Source organism: Chrysemys picta, chromosome 7 (assembly GCF_011386835.1).
Source record: "Chrysemys picta bellii isolate R12L10 chromosome 7, ASM1138683v2, whole genome shotgun sequence".
Taxonomy (NCBI): domain Eukaryota; kingdom Metazoa; phylum Chordata; order Testudines; family Emydidae; genus Chrysemys; species Chrysemys picta.
Window position 1 is genome coordinate 93,577,673 of NC_088797.1, and position 20,594 is coordinate 93,598,266.

Sequence of the window (20,594 nt, forward strand, 5' to 3'; positions counted from 1 at the left end):
TAAACAAATAAATAAGATAGTAAACTTGGTTATGACTTCTTAAAGTATTTGTAAACTCTACTCCATAGCTCCAACTTCCTGGAGGATAAAAACAAGTGGGTGGCCAAAGAATTATTACCTTGTGTGGGGTCTCCTAGATTTCAGAAGCAAGATTTGCAGGCACTGGTGCCAGGGACAGTCGAGTGAAAGTCGACAATGTGGCTAACTTGGCAGGATGCGGTATGGCGCGCGTCTCAAGGCTGTGTGAAACAGTGAAATGTGAAGGAAGACTATCCTCTAATGACACCCATGTGTTGTGCTTACTGTTCATTGTGATGTGACTCTATGGTGCTTTGAGGTTTTACTGCCTTCAAAACATTTTCAAAGCAATCTTAGGTAATATTTGAAATTAGAACAATGTTGGGCACAATACAGGTCACTTTAAAACATATGATACTGAAAAGCAATTTAAATAACACTTTCACTACAACAAGCAATCAAATCTCTTTCTATGGATATACATCAATCAACTACCAGAAATCACTTGTTTCCTCAACCATTAACAAATTAAACTAAGAAAGAGATAGTTTCTCATTATTAAAATGTTACTGTATATGCTGCATTCTGCCTTGTAAAGCAGGGTTTTATTCCACACTGCAATAAATGCCATCTAGTGTTTTTTCAAGAAAAATCACAATTTTTCATTCAGAATGTCTCTCTCTCTCTGGTTAAGATAAGGGGATCCAAGAATTCAAGCTGTGTACGAAATCCAGTTAGATAAATGATTTCTCAATAGACTTAGGCAGGCAAAAATACAGCTTGCAGGATTGCACCGATTCATGTCAATTAGTGCAAATGGATTGTGTGAGAGTATGTTATGCGTGTACTTGGCATCAACTAGGCGTGGCCTTATGCTTGCTTGATTCCTCTAAACTTCAGCATCTTTCCTTCCATGTTAGTATTCGTTTGACTTTTAATTCAAACTACTTTTAAATTTTAAGTTTACAGAAAGCCAGAAAAAGGGAGGGGGGGGGGAAGGGAGAACAGGTACCAAGCTTTATAAATATATAGACCACACACATATAAAACACATCAAGCAAAAAAAAAAAAAAAAAATCTTAGGATTTTTCACTATTGACTTCAAAGGGAGGAGAATTAGGTCAGCATTGAGCACATCTGAGAATCCACATATTCTCCTACACTTCAACAAACATGGTCAAATTATACACTGACAAAACTCTAAAATAAAGTCACACTCCATAGATTTTTCTACAAGAGTTAAATACACCATTTTGGGACTTTTTTTCTGGAGATCTTCCTTAAATTGACAAACCATTAATGATTTAGAAGGAATGTGGTTCAACTGCAATTTTTTTTGGACCACCATCAAATTAAATCATTATTTTGAATGTTTGCCAGCACAGATATTTTAAAAGATTTAAATGGGAATTATGAAGGCCTTTTTAAATCATTCATTTTTTTCCTGGACAAAGTATTGCCAAAGATCCTGTGAAATGTATGACAAACATAGACACTGTAACAAATCTAGCATCCTCAATTTACTGGGTCACCCAACTCACAAGCTGCAGTATTTAAATAAGCTGAAATTACTGCTGAAACTAAGACATGGGAAACTGGGGACAGGGATAAATGTTGCACATCATTCTAGACAGCATCCTTTTACCATATGCCCTCAATATTGTGTGTAGATGTGTTGGCTGGGTTACCAAATACTTGCTCAAAGCCACTCACTTGTTTTATGAACCAAAACATATTTAAATAAAATAGCACTAGAAAGGGGATCTCAGGCTTCGGAATACTCTTCATAGACAGTAGTGGTATGAAATTCCAACCCACTTGTATCATTCACTGATAACAGCTAACACATTGCAAAATCTTTTGAAACAAGGAACTGGTTTTATGGACAGTAATGGAAATTCAATAAATTAGTACAGTTTCCAAGCATGCATCATTCTCAATTTTAGCTCTTAGTGAACACTGGACAAATCTGATTCTGAACAACAAATACTCTTTGAAAGGAATTATTTAAAATAAAATACTTTTGACCAACCCAATGAGCAGACGAAACCTAATTACAGAATTACAATCTAACAAACAGATAAATATGAAAGAATGAATTTAAATAACCACTACTTTTAACCTGTATGTAAATTTATTGCACTTTTCCTTGATGATTATTCTTGATGTAGTCTAAATGATTTTGTCCAACTGCTTTTTTTTAAAATGAGGTATGACATATCCAAGCTCAGTTATATCACCTACAGAAAGATAACACCGCTTACCTGTAACTTTCTTTGTTGTACACATCACATCTTTCCTCCATCCTCTTAATTTGTTAGTGTTCTGCTATTGTATTTCCACCTGCCAGAAAGCAGAGACAGTTCAGTTCTCACAACCATTTTTGTCATGGATGTAATATCTAACACTTCCTTATTTATATTCAACAAAAACATGTCTGAATGTGCCACAAACCTGTGTAGCTTATGTAAGAGCTTTCCTTGATTTTACCCATTTATTGCACCAGCATAATTATCCAGCATATATTTATTAAGTTCGTTTTGCTTTAATTACTCCCTATCACAACCAAAAACATGGAGTTATAAAAGTCACAGGAAGGAAGGAAAACAGAAAATTCTCTCTTTAAAATATTCTGGTGGTTTTGCGCAAGTTCCTTGATTGTTTCTATTGCCGCTGTTTACAAGTCAAACAAATACATTCTCTGATCCACCAAGAGATGGGGGCTGCAAAGAATGCAACAAGACCTTAAAGCTTTAATCAGAAGTTCTTGTATAGGAGGAATATGACTAGCATCCAAAGAATGAAACAAATACTGTTTTGAGGGAAAATGGTAGAAACACAAAATCCCACACACATTTTTCTGTAATTCTATAAACCTTCAAGTACCAGGTAAAAATAAATTGGGGACTACCTACTAATCACCAGCTTTGCAGAGGTGCTGAGCCCTTGTAGCTTCCTTTGGCTTAAAGGGAGCTACAGGAGCTGAGAACCTCTGAAGAGCAGGTCACTAACTACTGTAATTCTACCCAAAGGTACACAAAAATTGGTGGAAAAAGACATTCAAACTTCACTATCCCACTAGATGACATGAAAAAACTTGTCTAGACACTTGTCTTTAGTGTCAATAACATTCAGAGACTTAGGAAACACATGAAAGTCCCAAAATAGAGTCAGCACTCTTGCACCAAAGCACAGACTTGACTCCAATGTTTTAAGTCTGAGGTCTCCAGCTGCCATAGTAGATTCAGGTTATTGGGGTGGGGGTGGACAAAATTCAATGGCTTTACCAAAGGATCATCCACAGTGTGTCATTTGATAACAAGAATTGCTTCTGGAAGTGATAGGCACCATTCCTGCATCTTTATGAACAATAACATGGTATTGGAAGGAGGAGCAGACAATCAAACAGGAACAACAGGGAGAAAACAGCATGGAAAGAAAGGGGAAAGCAGTGCATAAGCAGAGCACTGTTTATGCGATGAGCAGTGTGGAAGGAGTATTTGAAGCACTGGGGCTTGTCACAGAATGGTCTCTCACTGAGAGGGTTAATTGATTCTGGCTGGGCGCTTGGTTAAATGCTTGCTCAGAGACTCCTGCTCTGAAAGACTTTGTGAAGCTTGGGAGTTGAACTTTGGCAAAGGCCTGCTCCAACTTTAGAAGACTTAGCCTGGAATTTAAGTTAGCTTTTAGGAACCTGGCCTAGGCAGAGGCCTTCTTCCAACCTTGAAAGGCTCAGTTTAGTCTGGAGACATGGCAGAGAGCTAAGAATGAGATGAGAAATCCTCATCGCATAGTAGGTCCAAAACTTTGGATGTCAAAATTAGAGATGGAATCATGTCACGAAGCTCACATCTGGATTCCAGCTTTCCCAGAGCTCAGGAGTATTCAGATTCCTGTATTCTGATGTAAGCCTATCTCCAGTCACAATGTTAGGTGTGGTAAATGTTGCAGAATCCAGATGAATCTTTGAAGGAAGGTGGGGAAGAAATAGGGGCAGAGATCTAGCTTCGGATTGTAACCAATTCTGAGCCAAACACATATCTCCCTTCCTGCAACATCAGTTTGCCTAATGGGAAAGAGTAGTAGGGAGGAAGCTAGATTTAAAAAAATACAACATAAAAAAGGATTTAATTTCTTTAATACTTCAGCTGATTTAAAATTCCAATAGAATATAGCCTTTATTAGAAATTGCCACCAAAAACTTGATTTAATTTTCAGACCATTTACACAAGAAAGGTGTTCCCAGCATACTATAGAACATATCTAATGCTTTGGCAACTAAAGTTCCAAAAAGGAATGCTGTGTCATACTCCACATGAGTCACTATCTCACTATCTTAAAGTGCAAAGGAAACAGAGTTTCTGTTCCCTTTCCTAGACTCTGATTAACTTTTTCCCCAAAACAAACGTGGACTTAGAAGTGCCCTTTATATATATAAATATGCATTTGTTTTGTTAGTGTGTGTGTGTGTATATATATCTATATATCTGTATATGTACAAGTCTCAAAACAAGATTTTGATAATTCTGCCTACCAACCATCCAAACCCTTCTGGAAACTCAGATGAATCACACTACCAATTTTTTTCTTTATTCAAATGGATCAAAAAATATTTGACAGTATGAGTGTTCAGATTACTACACAACCTTTGACTTCCGTTTGCATTTGGGTTTCCTCTTCATAAACATCTAAAATCATGTCTCAAGTAAGGACTGAACAAGAAGCAACTCTTATGTATTTCAGTTTTCAAACAGCGTCAGTCTTTTCCCATCCTTACTTTACACCACTTCGTAAGAAAGCTGTCTTTGCTATTTGTATTATTCTGCTCTGAGATGTTCCAAACAATCCTAGTAATCACTTTTACTCTTAGATTAATAAATTGGTCTTCCTCTGAAGTTCAGTTGCCTTCTTAAAGAAAGATATTTACCTTAATTTAAGCTTTTTGAAAGTGCTTATTACATTCAGTCTCTCCACTAGCAGGGGCGGCTCCAGGCACCAGCGCACCAAGCACGTGTCTGGGGCGGCAAGCCACAGGGGGCAGCCTGCCGGTCGCTGTGGGGGGGGCAGTCAGGGAGCCTTCAGCGACATGCCTGCGGGAGATCCGCCGGTCCCACGGTTTTGGCGGCAATTCGGCGGCGGGTACGCCAAAGCCGCGGGACCGGCGGACCTCCCGCAGGCGCGCTGCCGAAAGCCGCCTGACTGCCGTGCTTGGGGCGGCAAAATACATAGAGCCGCCCCTGTCCACTAGAGTACCCAGAAAGCTGAGAGCAGAGATTTCAATGGGCTGCTTTTCTGGAATGATATTGCATCTTCAGGAAAACAGTGCAGTTCTTCAATGGTTCCTTAAGAAAAAAGTCCTCTTCCTTGTTAGGAAAAGGTTTAAAGTCAAAAGGTTTAAAGGTTAGCTATGCATCTGTACACTAACTTTATGCCTTTTGTACTACCTTTTTTATTCATCCCTTTTAGGGCATGTCTACACTGGCAATTAACAGCGCTGCAACTTTCTTGCTCAGGGGTGTGAAAAAACACCTCCCTGAGCGCAGCAGGTTGCAGCGCTGTAAAGCGCCAGTGTAAACAGTGCCCCAGCGCTGGGAGCTACGCCCCTCGTGAGCCGCAACCACACAAGGCACGTTAAAGCGCTGCTGCGGCAGTGCTTTAGCATTGCCAGTGTAGACTAGCCCTTACACTCAATGGTGCAGTCTAGCTTAGTGATGGGTAGATTTGAAGACTGTAATTTCTCATTACTTTGGTTGGAGAGATCTCTTCAGGGCTGTTTCATGCAGAGAGAGTCTGATCAGATGTGTTAACAACCCTCTATTTTATCTCTGGATGACAGAATTCATTTGCATCGCAGACACCTAGTTCGCAGCTCACTCCAGTTAAAATTGGAAGGCCAGATGCACAGAGCCAGTTTCCGCTTACTGATTCTGTGTGGCCCTGCACGCAAGTTAGAGCAGCCTGGGGGTTAACTCTAAAGTGCACCAGCTGTCAATGGTCCCCAAGGAACCATGTACTCTTTTATCCTCATCTGGTGCTGTGTGTGCCACTCACTCCTCTCTAGAGCTGCAGAGTGGATGACATAAGAGCTGTCTACATGGTCTCTACATGCACTGGGGTGCCCTCTCATAAATACTCGTCTACGAGGATAAGGTTAATTTCCATTCTCTTTGTGACATGTGAGTGAAGAAAATAATTTCCCCCAAAATCTCTAATTTAATTTAATAGTCAGGAATTTTTTTGGATAATACTGATCTAAGATTGTCCTTCTGCTGAACACACACACACACACACACACACACACACACACACACGCAGCCTTTCGCTATTTATGTTCTTCTGCTGTTGCTACTTAGGCATGGCTTTTTCTCTTTGGAATATCCTTCATAACTTCAAGATTTTCCCCTGTGGTGGCTGAACTGTGACAAGCCTGATTACGAACACCACAATTTACATTATGGAACTTTAAGAATAACATCCATAGATTCTTTACCAGGGATAATTAATAACGTCGTACTGGATAACATACTATACAGTTATAGTTTCACTTTCATTCAGTTTGAATGAAGGTATTATGCAGTTCAAATAAAACAGGTATTCAACACTACTATGGTACGTTTCAGATGTGTTTCAATCAAAAATAATGAAGGTTACAATAAGTTTACTATATGAAAAATCTCCATTTCGGTTCCACATAATACGGACTTTGTATGGTGACCTGTGGCACACAAACCTTCATTCAAGACTGGAAGATGGTATTCCCAGCATGGGAAAGAAAGGAGTGGTTGCACTTAGTACATTTACTTCCCCTTGAAAGCAAAGGCAGAGGAATCATAGTCCACAAGATACAGAAGTTACAATGTACAAGGCCTATTCTGTTACAATTCTTCCTCACAGGGAATAAATCCCAGAACAAAGAGGATCTCCCTTTTATAGAGAGAATACATGGTTCCTGAAACTTCCTTACTAAGTGCCACAAGAGGCATACAGTGCGGTAACTAATCTCTATTTGATGTCCTCTTAATACGTTTGTTTTTTCTACAAAATTATGGTTTTTATTGTTTCCTTTAGAATCACTATCTCGTAGTTTGCTTTTATATATTGATGACATCATAAATCTGGTGAATAAAGTTGTCAAAGTTTTTCCTTCTTTCAAATTTTTGGTGAAGTGAGCATTTTAATGTATATTAAAAATTTAAAATATTAAAAATGTAATGCTTCAGGCCAGATTCTGCAACTATTACTCAGACTGCACAAGAAGCACCTTACTAGGCGAGTAATTCCTCTGATTTAAAATTGGACTGTGTCTATAGTAAGATACTAGTTAATATGCATAAATTTAAGCATGTTTATGTAGTGCCATTGAAGTTAAATGTTTGCAAGATTGGGATCTCGATCTTTTGCTCCTGTGATGACTTTTTATTTATTTATCTTTAGAGGGGATTTTATAATTTACTTTTAGAGGGAAATTATCTGACACGCTATCTGCTATATACACAAGCATATTTTTCGTTTCCATTATACATCAAGAACATATGCACTTTTTCCTCAGGTTCAGAAGAAAGTAGGAGGCAGACCAATTGAGAGTCTATGGGCAAAGATAAAAGGGGTAAAAAATAGGGGCAACATCATGGCAGAGGTCTACCATAGACCAACAAACCACGATAGGGGACGTAGATGATGCATTTCTCGAACAAACAACAGAAATACCCAAAAGACAAGAGCTGTTAGTTATTGGGGACTTTAACTACCCAGACATCTGTTGGAAAAGTAATATGGCAAAAAAGAAAATTTCCAATAAGTTCTTGGAATGTGTTGGGGACAACTCTTTGCTCCAGAAAGTGGAGGAAGGAACCAGGGGACAGCCACTGTAGACTTGACTCTGACCAACAGAGAGGAACTGGTAGGAAATCTGATGGTGGAAGGCAATTTGGGTGAAAGTGATGATGAAATGATAGATTTCACAATTCTAAAGAAAGGAAGGAATGAGAGCAGCAGAATCAGGACAGTGAACTTCAAAAAAGTAGATTTTAACAAACTCCCAGAACTGGTAGGTAAAGTGCCATGGGAAAAAAATCTAAGGGAAAAAGAGTTCAGGAGAGCTGGCAGTTTCTCAAGGAGGCAATATTAAAGTAGGATGACCACATGTCCCACTTTGGCCAGTACAGTCTCTTTTTTAAGCCCTGTCCCGGTCATTTCAACTTTTTTGGCAAAACTGTGCATTTGTCCTGTTTGCTCTTGCCAGCTGATCATCAGTTGGCAACAGCAAACTGGACAAAAGCACAGTTTTGCCAAAAAAGTGGGGTGTGACTGGGGGGAGGGCTCAGTTGGCCTCGGGCTGACCCTGCGCAGGGTGGGGAAAGGAGGGCTTTAGGTCAGCCCTGGCACAAGGGCTCAGGCTCATCCTGTGTGCAGGGGGCAGAGGGGAACCGTGGACTGGCCCCAGGCAGGTGTGTGTGGGGGGTGGCGAGGGGGTTCAGGATGGCCCTGTGTGGTGTCACATTTTCCCTTTTGGAAAATATGGTTAGCCTCTATTAAAGGTACAACAGCTAACTAGCCCGATGCAAAGGAATGAAAGGAGAATAATAAGATGCTAACATATGGCTCTATCAGGAGCTCTTTAATGACATGAAAATCAAACAAAGAATCCTACAAAAAGTGGAAACATGGACAAATTGCTAAGGAAGAGTACAAAAGAACCACAGAAGCTATAGGAACAAAATCAGAAAGGCTATGGCACAAAATTAGTTACACTAGCAAGGGACATAAAAGGCAGTAAGAAAAGTTTCTTTAAATATATTAGGAACAAGAGAAAGATGAAGGAAAGGGTAGGTCCTCTTAGCAGGGAAGGAGAGTTAATAACTAATGACATCAAGAAAGCTGAGATGTTTAATATCTATTTTGCTTCACTCTTCACTAATATGGTTAATGGTGACCAGATATTCAACACTAGTATTAACAACAAGGGGGAAGCAATGCAAGCCAAAATAGGGAAAGATCCAGGTATTCTAGAATATTAAAGAATATTTGCATAAGTTAGATGTACTTAGGTCAGCAGGGCCTGATGAAATTCATCCTACAGTACTTAAGGAACTAGATAAAGCAATCTCTGACCCATTAACAATTATCTTTCAGAACTCATGAAGGATGGGTGAGGTCCCAGAAAGGTAAAAAGGGGAACAAAGAGGACCTGGCGAATTATAAACCAGTCAGCCTAATTTGGATACCTAAAAATGATTAAACAACCAGTTTGCATGCACCTGGAGGATAAAAGATTATAAGTAATAGCCAGCATGGATTTGTCAAGAACAAATAAACCCAATTTCCTTCTTTGACAGGGTTACCTGCCTAGTTGATAAGGGGCAAGTGGTAAACATTTAGTCTTGAATTTTTCACATCCCTGAACGACAGAGCTGGGCCAATCCTTTGTGTTTAGTGGAGACAAGCCCCTAGTGTCTAGCTAACCATTGATCTTTCAAGTTGCTGAACACCTTATAATTCCATTCAACAGAATATCAGGGCGAGCAGAGTGTGAGCGTGTTTCAAAAAGTCACTACAGATGTTCTATACTAGGTTAATGGAGCCAAGATGTACTGTATTTGTGCTTATGTGAGCCACTGCAAACCAAAAATTGAAAAACCACTGCACGGACATCTGCATTTCACAAGCTACAAACCGCCCTCCACACCAAAGCCAACAAGAAATAGACCAAATTATTACAGATTTCAAGAGACCAAACTATTGTGTGCCACAAGCAGAGAACAGGAAGGATTGATGTCCTAGACCCCTGCAATGACTGGGAATTGATTTCAGTAAAATATATCCAGATGATCCTACCAAATGATCCATGTCCCCCATGCTGCAGAGGAAAATACTCAGTAGAATTTCCCCAAGTCATTATTTAAAAAGGTTGTATTCTACTACTTTGATTACAGAAACCATGCAATGAGAGTCCACAAGAAAATGCAGTGTCAAAATTCTTCAACACCTGAAAAGATTAAAGACAAACAAGTATGGAGCACAATTTTAGATTTCCCACAACAAATACTTACTTTTGTTCCCTCGTTCACTTATTTTCTGTTAGAAACCTCAGGCAAGTTTGAGAGGCAAATGAGAGATGCTAGTTGATAACTTTTGAAAACAAGGCCAATCATTTTAGTGCCTAAATATGGACTTAGAATTTTAAATTTAAACACTGTGTTTGGCAAATCTTGGCCTTAGAAAGTATTTAATATTACTATCTCTTACACAGATCACCTTTTACAAGCTTTCAAGCAGTGAAATGAACTTCCCTACTACTGTATTCTTTGTTTAGAGCCATCCAAAAAAACAAACCTAATTTCGACTAAAAATCCATCATCCCCTTTTCAACACAATCATAATTATACATTGAAGTGCATAAAATGGTGAGAAGCAAGCTCTCTACTTTTGCAGTCAGAGAAAAGACTAACCAGTTAGGAAAAACAAATTTCTAGTTCACATTTTAGATGCAAATGTGAGACAGTATCTTCTGACAGACTAGAAGTGTATCCTTTGACTACTTATTACCTAGCACAATGGGATCCTGGTCCATGACTAGGGCTCCTCAGCATTCTGGTAATATAAGTAAATAAATGATAATTTAGTGACCCATATCCTGCAATCAACGCTTGACGGAGTAAGGTCTGAATAGGGACTGCAAGTCTGCCTCTATGCACCTGAACCTATGAGGAAGGCTGTGTGTCTGTCGTGTAGGTCTCCAGCAGCAGCAACAGTTTGGGCATGGGAGGGGGCTCAGGACTGGGGCAGGGTGTTGGGGTGTGGGGTAGCATTTACCTTGGGTGAGGGGAGCTCTCCGGCTCCCACCAGCATATCCCTGCAGCTCCTAGGCGGAGGCGCCAGGGGGCTCTGCATGCTGCCCGCATCCGCAAGCACCGCCCCCAGAGCTCCCATTGGCTGCAGTTCCTGGCCAATGAGAGCTGCGGAATCTGCGCTTGTGGTGGGAGCAGCACGCGGAGCTCCTCCGCCTAGGAGCTTCAGGGACGTGCTACTATATAATTGTATTACCGTCACACACAATTGTGTATTAAACCCAAATTGCCAAATTAAATTTACTTCATCTCAAATAAGTCAAGACAAAAAACAAGTGTTCACTAAAGGCAAGCTCTCTAGACTTTAAATCAAAAGCACTTCCCATAATGGATTCAACACTGTATAGCAATGTGTCAAAGTTCTCAGGTCCCAAGTCTTTGGCGTAACTAGTTTCTTACCTCTAAAAACTCAATGTTAATTGAGCTACCCCATAATATGTTTTTTTAATACACTTGATTAAAAGTATTTTGTCAACATTTGTTAAATGCTCCAATGACAATTTTCATACAAGTATATTCTTTGTTGAGCAGCACACTTGAAGCAAAAAATGGAAGAGAAAGGTTATTTACCTTTAGCGTCATTCACCTTCCCAGATTAATCTATCATTCTTCAGACCTCTCTCTCGCTCACTCACTCTCTAAGAGAAAACATAAAACAAAGATAATTTTATCTTTCATGTTCTCCTTTAAACAATTTGGCTGATTAAGAGAGATTTCTTACACAGCAAGTACCTTTTAAAAAGGTCACTTTATATATATGAAGAAATAAAATGAAGAAATAAAGCACTTCTATAGATATGTCTGAAAGTATCTGAAAAGAGAGAGAAAGAACAGGAGATGGGAATAAGAACTTTCATTTTATATTCCTGCATTTACCACAGGCTGTAAGCAGTACTGGTTCAAGCAGTTAAATTCAGGTACACACTAGCTTCAGCCCTCCAAGATACACAAGCATTCTGAAAACATTCCTACGTACACCTATGGCTTTTTGCACAGCAGTCAAACTAATTACTTCTACTTGTAATTGACTGAAGCGTTCTTGTTATTTATGACTAACAATGTTTTGCATTTCCAATTTACTGAGAAGTTGTATAAATAACCAGTGTTAGCTGATCTTTAACTAGGCCAACAACTTACAACACTTTAATGCAAGTGTCAACATACAGGTAGTTTTCCCATTCAATGTAATGTTTAAGAAGTATCCAAGAAAGGTTTTCATAATACAAAAATAAAATGGCATCGGGGAAATGTGTTAGTTCTCATTGCACAAATTACCATAGTTTATAGATATACACTGATATTTGTTGCATGACAACACTGTTGAGGTAGGTCAAACTCAGACTTGGAAAGATAGAATGAGATAAGCTGCACTTGTTTTATGAACTGTCATTCAATTTTATTAGTACTTGCTGCCTCTGCTTGGCCAAAGATTGGAGAAAAATGCCACACAGTGTAAGTGCCACTTCGTTGGTATGCCCTTTCCCCTTGTACTCGCCAACTACATCTAAATCCTGCTGTTACCGAGGCCAGAAGTAGTGAATATTATTATTAATGGGCTGCTGAGAAGAGATTTGCAGAGGCTATATGGGTCTTATTTCCTAAATCTGCTTATATGGCCTCAATCCTGCCCCCAATTGGATACCCATTACAGTACATTTCTACTCCAAATATTTACATTTACAAGTTATATCTTAATATTCTCCCCAAAAATCAAGATATAGCTATTTAATTTTAGAAATCTTCTCAACTTATAAAAGGAGAGAAAAAAATCACTTATGGCTCCTACAACCAACGCATATTATAGCCACCCTTAACTCATTTTGTTAATCTCATTTCTTTGAGAAATATTTTCCAAATAAAAACCTTTAATTTTCAATGTAGAAATGTCTTAACTCAGCTCTTCTCCTCCTACTCTGACAGTCCAAATTAATTTTGGATTTTTTAGTCAGTTCTCTTTGACCTATTCTTCAGAACCTACTGGGACTGTATTTCCTTAATCACGTTTGCTTCTCTTTTTGTACAATAGTAGGCATTACTATTAGCCAGAAATTCAGCTCCATCTCATCTTCAGATTGTTTTCCCTGAGTTTCTTTTCTCAGCGCAAGAGTGGAGGATCTTTTTACTTTCTTCACTGAGAATAAAACTTTATTGTAGAAGGTCAAATCCTTATGTCTGTTTCTAAACTCTTTACTGAATTACTCACTCAGATCCTGCTTTAGCCATAATGCCAGAGAACATAGGTCCTAATAAATTTGTGGCCTTATATTTATCCTTTTATTTCTTTTCTTTCCTCATCACTGCATCTTTATTTTTTTTAAATTAGTGTAATCTGGCAATAATATCCCTAAGCGGCTGCCAACACTAGCTGAGGAAAAGAGAAAGTGTGCCTTATTACTGAAACCTCACTCTTGAAATGCAGATTCAACAGATCTTTTCCTACACAGTGAACGCCTTCTCTTGAGGTTTCCTGACCCACCCTTTTATCATTGCATCTTTCATGAGTCTCAATTTTCTTACCATATCTTCTCTCCCCTCCCTTTATTTCCCCCACCCATACTTGGTTTTATTTGCCAAATACAGTTATCAGCGTCTGTGTCCAAAGAACTCACTTTTTCTTTTTCTGGTACATTTTTCATCAGTTAACTTAGTATGTCTGTTCGTTGGCCCTTAAGCCCCATTAGCAACTGTGAATTTTTGTTCATGACACGCTTTTCCTTTTCAGCATTAACAGTCTTTTGTGTCATATACTTCACTAGTCCTTCAGATAAAGGCCATCCTCCTCCTATTACAGGCTCCGCTTTTCTTGCCTAAATACTGTTTCATGCTTTTAGGGAAGGTCATTGAATATCTGTAGATTTTAATGGAGTGCATAAGCACGGGATGGGAGCCAGATGGAGGTGGGCTTTACATCTGCCCTCTTGAAGCCACTTTTCTCGGCTTCCACACTTAGGTGATCTTGCTTTCCCCAAAATGGACTCTTGTTTACTGACATGAGTACACTAAATTAAGTTTTATCTTTAGGAAGCCTTGCCTATCATCAGAAAAACTGGTTTATTTGTGAAAGGGACTGTGTCCTCCACAACAAATTCAATTTCTGTTGCTTGCTATAAAAGCCAACAAAAAGAGGCATAATAACAGCCCCAAAACTCGCATGCAAATGCCAACTATTCCCTAATGCAGGGAGCTGTCAATGTGAAACCATTACAATAAACCCTTTCAGAGTCTTGCGGATGAATGATACAACTGGAACTTCATGATTTTGGATTCCTCCCACTTCTAACCCACAACACCCAACAGCAAGCCCATTTTCTCTTGGCAGCAATAAAGTATAAAATACTACATCATATTACAATTAAAATAGAAAGTAGAACCAAGTGAATACAAAAAATAGCAACAGCACACATTTGCTTCCTGGACTTGAAATGGAAATCAAGTTAATTACCATAATTATGGTAAAGCCAATTTATTCAGAAATGCCACAAAGAACATCAGTACCAAAGTGCTTCTTTATAATGCATTAACATTGGCGTTTTGTTAAAAAGGTAATTTTAGTGCTCATGAATGGTGTCAGGGTGAAAGGATTTGACAATGAAATAGACTCTTTGGTTCTTGTGCCAGAACAGCATAGACAGCAACAGTGTGAGCTCCTCCTTTGGTAGCCATCCATTGAATCCAATTCCAACCTAGAGAAATGAGGATAGTTCCATTTCCTCGACCACTCAATTCTCAGTTCCTCCCTTCTGTCAGCCAGCCATTTAATGCCAAATGTGCTGTTAAGTTTGTATAACACAGACATTATCCCACTAGGAAATTGATGGACCAGATAGGCTCATGTTTCAAACAATGTTAAATGCAAAACTGAAGACTCAAAAAAAAAAAAAAAAGTCACTAAACTTTACATTGTAACAAATGCCATTAATTTATTTTTACTGGGCAAAAATTGAAAGCCACTAACCTTAGTTATACTATTACTGTAAGGGATATGTAGGCTTGTAACACTAATCTTAAAACTCCATATTTACTTTGCATCATGTACGTGCTGGGGGTTGTTAATTAAAAGCAAATGGTTTATCCTAAGAAAGAATCTTTTATGCACAATGATAAGATTTTAAAAACTGAATCTCAAAGAAGGAACTAAACACTGAAGTTTGGCTCAGGTACCATACTTCCCCAACATTAGACAGTGTTTGAATCATGGTTTTGAAATGAGTACATCCCTTTTAAAATGTCTTGGACTATAAATGTCTCCATATAGATAAAAGCCAATGCATAAATGAGATTTTCCCAACATTTCATAAACTAACTCTGATAAAACCCAGAGGAAAGTTGAAGTCTAAAGCTGCATAAGAAAATATGGTGCCTCTCTCTTCACAGATTTTCCAAAGCTCATGCCACTTGCACAAATATGGTGCCTCTCTCTTCACAGATTTTCCAAAGCTCATGCCACTTGCACAAATTTATTAGGAAACAGAAGAACTAAAAGGTATAACTCAATATTAAATTCTGCATCAAAACAGTGTCAAAACAGAGAGTGCAAAGACTCCCCTACATAGCTACCCCATCAGTCCACTTCACTTCCTTAAAGGGATTCAGTGGTGCATAGAGATTTCCACATGGGTGAATTTCACCTTTATTTTTGTATAATCACAGATCATACTCCCGTAACTCAGCAACAATTATCCTTGACCTGGCACTTTCAGTTCCATTTCCAGCAACACAAAGTGCCAGATTGCAGGAGCAACCTTGAGAACAAATAGAATATATTCATTCACTTCAGATCTTAATTCTCCTTGAGGCATAGCCAAAGAAAGCATACACATTTACATTTTAAAACCTTATTACCATATTCTGTAACATAACCTCTATAGAATTAAAAAAAACAACTATATTCTTAGTGTGACGGGTTGGATCACAGAAACCCCCTTGGGAGCTGCCACCCGATGTGCAAAGACTACCCCTGCTTCTGTTTTCCCTGCCAGCTCAGGACTCCAGCACCCTGTCTTGCTGAGCCAGACACTCCTGTTTGGCTCCAGACACAGATCCAGGATCTGAATCACTTGTCCCCAAAGCTGCAAGTTTACCCGAAAACAGCTCACAGTAGTGTGCTTGTCTTTAGCACTCAGATGCCCAGCTCCCAATGGGGTCTAAACCCAGATAAATCCGTTTTACCCTGCATAAAGCTTATGCAGGGCAAACTCATAAATTGTTCGCCCTCTATAACACTGATAGAGAGATATGCACAGTTGTTTGCTCCCTCAGGTATTAATACATACTCCGAGTAAATTACTAAATAAAAAGTGATTTTATTAAATACAGACAGTAAGATTTAAGTGGTTCAAAGTAGTAACAGACAGAACAAAGTAAGTCACCAAGCAAAATAAAATAAAATGCGCAAATCTATGCCTAATCAAACTAAATACAGATAATCTCACCCTCAGAGATGTTTCAGTAAGTTTTTCTCAGACTGGACACCTTCCAGGCCTGGGCACAATTCTTTCCCCTGGTACAGCTCTTGTTGCAGCTCAGGTGGTAGCTAGGGGATTCTTCATGATGGCTTCTCCCCCTCTCTGTTCTCTTCCCCCCTTTATATATCTTTTGCATAAGGCGGGAACTCTTTGTCTCTCTGGGTTTCCACCCCCCCTTACTGGAAAAGCACTAGGTTAAAGATGGATTCCAGTTCAGGTGACATGATCACATGTCACTGCAAGACTTCATTACTCACTTGCCAGCACACACATATACAGGAAGACTCACAGGTAAATACAGCCATCTGCAGACAATGGGAGTCATCAAGATTCCAAACCATCATTAATGGTCCACACTTTACACAATTACAATAGGCCCTCAGAGTTACATTTTATATTTCTAGTTTTAGATACAAGAGTGGTACATTTATACAAATCAGATGATCATACTCAGTAGATTATAAGCTTTGTAATGATACCTTACAAGAGACCTTTTGCATGAAGCATATCCCAGTTACGTTACATTCACTTATTACCGTATTTTCTCTAAAACTATCCCAGTTACATTATATTGACTTATTATCAAGTTTTTATAAAACCATATAGACTGCACAACGTCACACTTAGTCTTTAATTCTTTGAGGTACTGCTGAAAATGCTCTATAAGGCCCTTCCTGTCCAGATCTCTCCAGAGCTAGCCATCTCCAGTGCAGCAGTCTTAAGACGGAGTTTTCAAACAATTTTATATCAATTGCAGGAGCTAAGCACTATTGTGGCATACAGAACATCCTTTTTTTCTCCATACTAGAGTGAATTGAAAAATGGGGGATGAGGGAAAGAAATCGACAACATATTTCCCATTTTTCACTGAAATTTCAAGTCCGTGAAATGTGACACCACTTCCCAAAATCCACTAACTTCTTGTACTACACAGGGATACACAATTTAAAATAGGATACACGCCTATATTAGGGTTACCATACATCCGGATTTCCCCGGACATGTCCGGCTTTTTGGTCCCCAAATCCCCGTCCGGGGGAAATTACCAAAAAGCCGGACATGTCCGGGGAAATAGGGAGGCTAGGATCTCCGAATTTGTGTGTGTGGGTCGCCCACTGTGACATCATCTCGGTGCGACACTCGGCTCCTGCCCAGGGCATGCTGGGGGCTGTAGTCTGGCCGGGCCTCACGCTCCAGGGAGAGCCAGGAGAGGGGAGCGGCCGAGAACTACAACTCCCAGCGGCCCCTGCAACGTGACCAACCTGCCCCTGTGAGGCAGCAAGCCATTGGGGGAGGGGTGCGCGGGCCTCTGTCCTTTGGTGGGGGCTGTCTCTGGGCACCGCTCGGCAGCCATCGCAGGGCTGGGGGGCGCCCCCGGGGGGGTTGTGGACGCCAGCGCGTTGCAGGGAGCCGGCACTGTCCGGATTTGCGTCCCCCTGGGGCTGGAGCTGCGCCCCTGGCCCCAGGCACCAGTCACGGGGCAAGCTGGAGAGTCCGGGGCGGCTGGCGAGCCTGGGGAATGAGAGAGGAGCCGCTAGTCGGGTTGAGCTGCCTGGAGGATGTTGTTGGGGTGTGTCTGCGGGGCAGGATCCCGCCCTCCCCCCCCCCGTGTCTCAGTTTACTTTCCTGAATGGAACTGGTGAAAATCAATCGGGCTGCTGCGTGCCCTGTGAGTCCTGTCCGTAAACCATGACCCAGGAGAAACGTTACCCAGGTCTTGCACCTTCATATCTTGTGAGGCGAGGCAAAGGTCAGGCTCCTAGCCACGCACCCTACTTGTGATACACAGCCATAAAAATACTTTATACTTGTAGAGCTCCTGCAGCGTGAGCATCACAAAGCGGCAAGTGGAAAATCATAAATAGGTGGAAACAGATCGAGTGTAAGGCCTTGGTGGCGCAGGAAAATTCTCTCATTTTAACAGTACCAGTATAATGAAAGTGGGACAACTTCCTGGCATGGACTTGGTATCAAAGTGCTTGTACCAGTATAGAATTACATCCACACTTGGGGTTGTACTGGGATAACTACATTGGTTTAAAAAAAACTATACCCCTAACCAAAATAGTTACCCTGGCACAAAATCTGAGTGTAGAGCAGGCCTTAGTGACTTGCCCAGGGTCACCAAATGAGGCAGTGGTATAGTCAGAAATGCAGTGCCAGAAGTCCTGTACACTAACAGCTGTCCTTAATTTTTAGCAAAATAGCTACTATTTTTTCCATTCTGTCCATCCAAAAATCTGCAATTCAGTGTATTTCAACTATATTAAGGCTTTGTGTGTGTGGGGTCGCCCGCTGTGACATCATCTTGGTGTGAGTTGTTAGTTTTGCTGCAGCCACTCGCACTCGGGGTCCCCCGAGCGTCTTTTGGCGGAGCGCTACCGGCTTCATGGTTTGCAAGTTACTGTACCAAATAACTAAACCAGAGAACTGTATTTAAGCGGTGAATGTGCTTTGACACAAATACTAAATAGAACCACGGTTACTACCTGACCCTAGCAGAATTCCTTCTCCTTGACCATCATGATGCTATTCCTACCTCACCATTATTCTTAATAATCAATATTAATTTTCACTGCATTCTCCATGTTTAGATTTATTTTCTTGTTTAGAATAAAGTCCCAATCTTAACTGCTTATTTGTAGCATTACTACCATCATCATCATTACTATTTGTATTACCATGGATTCTTAAATAAAAACATCTCATATAGATAACTATGTCTCCCTCACTAGCAGCTTGTTTTGCTCACAGACTTTTCTCTGTTTCACCCTCACTTTGTAGGTTTTACAAACGTTTTACAGTTTATGAAGCACTTAGCAACCCCCAACCAAGAACAGAGCGGGAGGGAGGAGGAATGCGGGGTGCTCAGAGGAGGGGGCAGAGTTGGGGTGGGGACTTTGGGGAAGGGATTGGAATGGGGGTGAGGAGGGGCGGAGGCAGGGATGAGGAAGAGGCGGAGTTGGGGCGGGGCCAGAGCCCCCGTGGAGTGTCCTCTTTTTTCAGTGTTGAAATATGGTAACCCTAGCCTATATCAGCTTACTAGCATTGCTCTGAACTACTATGAAGAATAACCAAGCTTTATTTCCAGTCCATGCTACACTCTTGCACCTTGAGCCAATATGTCTAAGAGTTGTGCCTGGGCAGCACTGGGGAAGCAAAATGAATAGACAACAGGAAAAGAAACAGTTCAACTATAATTCCAAATTTGTATGTACATGAGGCCCAGAGATACAATATTATAACTGCTAAAACATGGAAAATGGTTAGAAGCAACATTCTAGGGCTCTCAAAATGTTGATACACCGAGGGTCATATTACCAAGAGAGAAGATGGCTGCCTGACTCCTGGTCTCCTCCACCCCCACGTGGCTCCCACGTATCTAAGCCATAACTTTGTCAGAAATTTACTAATTAGAGGAGGGAGATCCTTTTTTATAGTGTTGTTGTAGTGTTCCCTGCTGGGAAAACAGAAATGCCCAACGACCCAAGCCTGAGTATCCAAAGAAAGGTAAGGCCGAGGAAATCCAACAGTCTCTCACATAGGACTTTGCAGCTATGAAGGACTTTCTAACTACCAAATTTGATCTTTTATCTCAAGATATATATGAGCTCTCTAAAAATGTGGGAGAAGACAAAGCTCCTTTGACCTATTTAGATAACAAACTACAAAAACCTGCCACACAACTGAAGGAGGTTAGAACAAAGAATGCTTCCTTAAGGCAAAGACTAACAGTCTTGAAGAGAAACAGGAAGATCTTGAAAATAGATGACGCAGGAATAAATTGCAGTTCCTGGGAGCATCCTGGAAGGGGTGGAAGGAAAAAACATGATTAACTTTCCCCAGAATACATTCTTTGAGGTAGTAGATTTGGATCCTGGTTTGCCTTCCCTGGAAACTGAAAGGGCTCAAGTGACAGGGGCCAGGAGGAGAGACCAATAACAACCCCAGACTTATCATCTGTAAATTGCTAAGTTTTAATGACAATGTTAAACTGATGTGTTAGGCAAAAAGGAATTCTTAAGTATCAGGATTTAAAATGTTCTTTGTATCCAGACTTCTCTGCAAGTTTAAGCAAGAAGAGAGCAACATTTAATGGCATCAAACAAGCTCCCGGGGATTATTAAATACAGCCACAAATATTCTGCAACTTTCATAAAGAAGATGACAGACTCAGTGAAATTCTTAAATATCAAATCAGATGCTTGGCAAGCCCTATAGAAATTGAGACCAGATCCCACTCTGGTAACAGCATGATCCTCTC

General features: G+C 40.2%; 1 protein-coding gene across 20 annotated transcripts in view; it reads right to left on the minus strand.

Annotated features, from left to right (window-relative positions):
* SGMS1 (sphingomyelin synthase 1) overlaps nucleotides 1-20,594 on the minus strand; it is a 194,008-nt gene that overhangs the window by 80,833 nt on the left and 92,581 nt on the right. For 17 of the 20 annotated variants that reach the window (XM_042856854.2, XM_005292486.5, XM_042856853.2 and 14 more), the window contains 2 exons: nucleotides 11,436-11,503; nucleotides 2,283-2,361 (listed from right to left, as the gene is read on the minus strand). The gene's annotated coding sequence lies outside the window, so the exon portion shown is untranslated. Of the gene's footprint in view, nucleotides 1-2,282; nucleotides 2,362-11,435; nucleotides 11,504-11,597; nucleotides 11,677-11,741; nucleotides 11,765-20,594 lie in introns of those variants that run through there. The other 3 variants (XM_042856848.2, XM_065552045.1, XM_042856850.2) reach the window with 3 other exon arrangements.